The following is a 6,000-nucleotide window of genomic DNA, read 5'->3' as shown; positions in this document are numbered from 1 at the left end:
AAAAAGAAAAAAAAGTAAGAAAGAAAAGAAAAGTGGTTGGAGATGCGTAAAACTAGGGTGGAGAAGCTTGGCTCGGGAGGCTGCCGATCCGAGGCTGCCTGTGAATTGGCAGCGCTAAGGGAAGTTTGGAACAATCACCCATATATTCTTTTATTGCAGCCTGTGCTGAGACTGGGGAGGCAAAGGGGAAAAAGGGATTTTGGTCCCAGCCACTTTCCCCACTGCAGCCGACTCCGGGAGCCAGAGCGGAGGAGGTCTCCCCATTCTCTCCCCGGTTAATTGTTTAATTGGGGAACAATGCTCCTCTCGCGCCCGCCTGCCCCTCTCCGTGGGGCTGATGCTGGTGAGCGGAGGGACCCGCGCGGGGCTCCCCGGCTCACGGGGGGCTACGGGACCCCTGCATTGCCCGCGGGGGCTGCGAGGCGCGGGGGGCGGTGCGGAGCCGGGGTCTCTCCCGCGCCCAGCTGCTGGCTGCGGGAGTCTTGCAATCGCGAGGAGGCTCTGGTGGAGCCTGAGAACCCTCCTCTCGCCCAGCCAGCGCCCCTCCTCTGCAGCGCTGACGGTACAACGATATAATAATGATGGGTGGCTGAGGCTCGCATTTGAACTTGCATGCGAGCTCCGTGTGCCCGCAGCTCGGCGCGGCTCGCAGGCAGGTGCTCGCCGGTGGGAAGAGAGGGAGGGCAGGCTTGGGACGAAGGGGAGACCCCCGGAACCAGCACCTCCTTCCAGCACCAACCAGGGAATTTACTCGTTCATGCGGCCACTGGGATCTCTGGACTAGCCTGGCCACCGCGTTGTGATTTTTTTGCATTCTCTGCAATACGCTACCTTTTAAGGTAACTATAACTCTTTTTAACGCGCTTTTCCCCCACCCCCTCCTTTACGTGTGGTCTCCGGCAAACACCTAGCGTGAGGTTTAAAGAGATCGTTTCGCTGTCGGTACCTGTAAGGACAAAGAGTTGAACGGCAAACCTTAAGAGGGAGAGGATAGTAATGATTGGTGAATTTTAACAACCTGGGGTAAGTTCAGCGACAGCCGGAGGAGACGAGAAGGGATGCCCGGGCACCCAACGAAACCCCTCGGTGCAAAGAGGAGAACAAAGAGAACTGGGTGCCCCGGTAGAAGTCTTCGTACCGGTTGTCTCGGGAAGGTAGAGCTGTACCTTGATGTGCGATGGGGCACTTTCTCTCCGGGGGGAGAAAGAAAAGGAAGCTGTTTCCTACGGGTACTGCAGACACAAAGCGCTCGTGCAGCAGGAGCAGGGAATGGCCAGAAGGAACCTTTCCGGCCACCAGGTTTCCTTGCGTTGGAAAAGCGTGCGCTCAGCCTCCTCCGCCCTTGTGTGCTCCCCACACCCCCACCCCCCGTTTTTTTTTTTCCTTCTCTTTTTTTTTTTTTTTTCTTTCTTTTGTCTTTACATCTTTCTTCTTTTTTATTTTATTTTTATTTTATTTTTTTTATTTTTTTTTTACCCCTTGTGTTTCTGAACGCTGCTGGCAGGGCAGAGTGGGGCTCTCGGGTAGCAGCATCAGTTCGGAGGAGCGGGAGAACGGACACCGTCCGAACCACATTTCCATGACCGGGAGGGGCTGGCAGTGGGCGCGGAGAGAGACCGCGGGGTCAGCGGAGCAAAGCAACCCCTGTGAAGCCCACGGACGGCTCTCGGGGGCACGGGGCACTGCTTTCCCCCGCCGCCCCTCGGCTTTTCGCCTTTGTGTTACAAAGAAAGTGAGAGAGCATCGTGGAAGGAATTAAGGGAGTTCCGACGGCGGGAAAAAGAGGGTCTGTGTGTACGGTGGGTGGGTGAGGGGAGCTTGCCGGAGGGTCGGGTACCCACTGCAGGGGATGGGGCCCCGCGAACAACCTCTGTCCCTCCATCCGCCCCCACGAGCGGCCCCGAGGTGACTCCGCTACACAAAGGGGCGCCGGGGCGCGGGCCAGCCCTCTTTGTCCCACTTGTCACGTCCTCCCGGCCACCCCCATTCCCTTCGGGCACCGGGATTAAGCCCCAAAGGCATTTTTTTTCCTTTCCTTTCTCCCCCCCCCCCCCCCCCCACACACACACACACACCTTTTATTTCTTTTTTTTTAAATTTTTTTTCTTTTTTCTTTCTCCTTTTTAAAGGAATGAAACGTGTTGCAGAAACCCATCCCAGGACAACCAGAGTGTAAATGTTGGGTGGTTTCTCTTTCATTAAAAAAAAAAAAAAAAAGGGGGAGGGGGTGGGGGTTGGTGGGGAGAGAGAAGGAAGTTTCCTTCCAAAAGGGGATGAGTAAGACTTGGCTGCGGGCGGGGAGCGCTGGCTGCGGCGGCGGGGCGGACCCTGGGGACGTGCTGATGGCCGGAGCGGGGGCAGCCGGCGGGGCTCACTAGCAGCGCGCTGAAACCACGCCCGGAGCCCCCTCCCACGGGCGCTGAGAGCGGCCTTAGGGCCGTACCCTCGGCGGGGCCGGGCGGGGGTCCCGATGCCACCGGGTGCGGCCCCGCCGCTCTCGAGGAACTGGACGGGACGGGGCGCGGCGGCGGCAGCGTTATGGCGCCCCCTGGCGGCGGCCGGCGGTGCCGCTGACCGGCGGCGGGGCGGGGGGCTGTGGTTGTATGAGTGTTTTAATTTCCCGCCAGCGGCTTCGCTCACGTTCGGGAAGAGAAATGGAGAATGATAACGGGGATAAAATGGTCGCCGAGCGGCGGCGGGTGGGCGCGGTGTGACTGAAGGGCGGGGGACGGCGCCTTGCTCGCCTCCCCCGGCGAGGGCTGGCGGTGCCGGGCGGGCCCGGGGCAGCCGTGAGGCAGCGGGGACAATTCGTGTCTGCTCCGGGTCAGCCGTCGGGGCAGTGCTGGAGCAGCAGCAGTAAACGCGTGCTTTGTTTCTGAGAGCCCCGCTTTAATGCCCTGAAGGGCAGCGGATCGTTTGATGGTAACGGGTTTCACACAACGAGCCGTGCGCTCCCTCGGTGGAGAGGCGGACATGTTGTGTGAGCGCTTCAGTGCCCACCTCACGGCTGGAGTGCCTGTCCCTGCCCGGCCTGTCCTCCTGCCCTCTGCACTGAGCTACCCGGGGAGCACCACCTCAGCTGCCCACTTCCCTGGTAGCTGGGGCGCGTGGAGGTGCTGGGAGAGGTGGGCAGAGCTGAGCAAGGCTGAGCTGCCCTGTAAGGATACAGCAGATGCCCCACAGCCTTGGTGAAGGCCATAGGAGGACCTTTGGAAGTGATAACAGGCTCAGCAGATGACAGTGATGAGTTAGGTGGAAGCCAAGACGACCATGTGATGACCCAGTGTGCTGATTAATCACATGGGAGAGATGCGGTGAAATTAGCAAAGTCAATTAAACTGCACTTACAGTAAAGCTGGTATGTATTGGCACTTACTTAACAGTCAGATGGCATGAAGGGACCAAAAGCCTGCCAGCAGAAAAGAAAGTGCACAGTCTTCAGAACAGACATCAGCTGAGAATGTCCCAGTGCCTGGTGCTCAGGAAACAGTAGGAAAAGCACTGCATCTGGGATAGGACATTTCCAGCTTGCCTGGGCTGCACTGGAAAGTTATGCAGTCTACTGTTTTTCCCATTAGTAGGTACAGCAACTCTGACTTATGACTCTAGTGCCAGGTTCTCTTAGGTGTTTCCTTTCTCCCCACCCTCCCCCCTTATTTTATTATACAGGCAAAGAGGTTAAATGGGCAGACTACTTTCTTCATACTCAACATACAGCTCTGCATCTCATACAATTGCAGAGCATGTGCTCAGTCAGTTGCGATGTGACCTGAGAAGCTGCATATAACTCTTCTATAACACTGTAACCTCTAGGACAGTAGTTAATTTCTCAGTTTTCCACCTTCAGGGAAACCTTTTGTATGGTACATCTCAGTTTGTCCCACACCAGGACAGTTCACAGATTTCTTAACCTGGAATTAGAGAGACATGATGTTCTCCCATCTGGTTAAATTAAAATAGCATTGGTGTGAGATCAAGCTTGCACTGTAAACTAAACACAAGCTGGAATTTGATCAGAACTCACTGCTCCTATGACTCTTTGCTGTTGTGGGGGAAGGAGCAGTGCCTGCAAAAATAGGAGCTCTGTTCTTTCCCAGAAAGGAGAACCCCCACTGTTAGTTTTCAGAGATGTAAAGTTTATCAGGGATGTGGTGCCTTTTGCATAAAGCTCAGAGCTGCATCCAGTTGGGAAATGTGATGCAAATGACTGCTATGAATCAGTCTGTGCGCAGCAGCTCCAAACGCAAGTGGACCAGTCCAGTTGGACTCCTGCCAGTGGGCAACCCAAGTATGGTCACATGAAGTAAGATGATTTTTTTTATTATTATTGTTATTATTATTTTTTAATAGGAGGTGGAAATTAAACACTTTCTCAAATAGTGCAGCCTTCAGTTGGCAGGACTTTCTTGCTGTGTCTGTAGTGTTAAGGCTTTCTCTTCCTCTAGGTATAGCAACACCAAGGGGGAAGGAAAAAAAAAAGGCTCATGGAGAAGGTATGACTGGAAAGAGTTTGGCTCCTTAGTGCATACTTAATGCTGCAGCCAGCCAGTAGAGGCTTTTGTAGAGGGCAGGACTAGAAATGCAAACCACTCCTGGAGCAAAGATTTTGTTGCAGGAGCAGCCCCATCTGATCACAGTGTCCTGAGTGACTGAGGTACTGGTTGCTAGCTGGCTCCTCTGCCTCACAGGCTGCTCCTGAGGGAGATTGGTGTGTGCCTGAGGAGCATAGGAAGTTCCGCACGAACGTGCGGAAGAACTTCTTTACAGTGAGGGTGACGGAGCGCTGGAACAGGCTGCCCAGGGAGGTGGTGGAGTCTCCTTCTCTGGAGATATTTAAGACCCGCCTGGATGCCTACCTGTGTGACATGGTGTAGGGAACCTGCTTTGGCAGGGGGGTTGGACTCAATGATCTCTAGAGGTCTCTTCCAACCCCTACAATTCTGTGATTCTGTGATTCTGTGACCCCTGTTCTCCTTCCAGTCTGGACTGCCCGTTGGGGCTGGGCTGGGTGTTGCTGTTTGCATCTGCCCACAGTTTCTCAGACTTGGGTAGCAAGGCAATTTCATGTTTAATTCTGGCAGCTGTTGTAGAGCAGCACTTTGTAACCCAGGAGTGTTTATAGGAACCCATGGAGAACCACACTGTGAAAACCTATGCATGGCATGTTGCATGGCAGTTGTGTTCATGATGCTCATGAACCCAAGGGTTGAAACCCTTCCCCCAGCATTTTTCATTGCTTAAAGGCTTCATGGTGAAAGAGATTGAGAAAATTGAGTGAGAGATTTTTGAAGTGCTGGGTGGGGAATTTTGGCAGGTGTCTCATATTAAGCTCTGTGCTCATGTACAGTACTTTTTTGTTGTTTGTTTGTTTTTGAGCTGTGTGAGTTCTTACTATAGCAGATACAGTTTCATCAGTCCTCATCACAAGGCCAAGTCAAAATCCCGTCCCAACCATGAATACTCTAATGGTTTGCTACCATCTGGTCCTCAGTAGCCACAAGGTGTCTTGGAATCCATCTCTCTGTGGTTGTCTTTTCTGCTTCTACATTTCATTTTGTGTATATGTGCCTTTCTGTGTTCAGTGGCTGAAAGCTGAAGATGTTTTTACAGTCAGATTCCTCAAACTGTGTTAAGAATGCTGTTACCAGCATCTGCAGATAAGTGGCAGGTCTGGTGAAATTACCCACATGTGGGACTGGTTGTTGCAGTACTTGTGAGCTTCTGGGGACACAAGACCTTGCATAGGTACATGTTGTCCATTGACAGAGGGGCAGCTACTGCAGAGAAGTGTGCAACCTACCCTGTTTAGGTGCTGCATACCTGTCTTCCTGGAAAGTCATTTGTTCTTTTTCCACTGTGAATTTCTTTCATCCCATTGTCCAGTTGCCTTGTTTCTGGTCTCAAAAGCCACAGTTGCCTACTGAGAAAGAAGGGGTGTGGAGTGTTTGGGTAAACACAAAGAACTAAACTTGTAAGTAGTTTGTTCTAGATTTCTGTTTA

At 53.1% G+C, this 6,000-nt stretch overlaps 1 protein-coding gene across 4 annotated transcripts in view; it reads left to right on the top strand.

Annotated features, from left to right (window-relative positions):
- Window positions 1–378: 378 nt before the first annotated feature.
- The window catches only part of LOC107306522 (versican core protein), a 100,349-nt gene continuing 94,727 nt past the window's right edge, over window positions 379–6,000 (top strand). For 3 of the 4 annotated variants that reach the window (XM_032441292.2, XM_032441291.2, XM_015849762.3), the window contains exon 1: window positions 379–839. The gene's annotated coding sequence lies outside the window, so the exon portion shown is untranslated. Of the gene's footprint in view, window positions 840–896; window positions 1,024–6,000 lie in introns of those variants that run through there. The other variant, XM_085529213.1, reaches the window with a different exon arrangement.

This window comes from Coturnix japonica, chromosome Z, assembly GCF_054131305.1.
Source record: "Coturnix japonica strain WE chromosome Z, WE-NBRP24, whole genome shotgun sequence".
Lineage (NCBI taxonomy): Eukaryota > Metazoa > Chordata > Aves > Galliformes > Phasianidae > Coturnix > Coturnix japonica.
The sequence above is the reverse complement of the archived record's forward strand: the minus strand, read 5'-3'. Positions and strand labels throughout refer to the sequence as shown.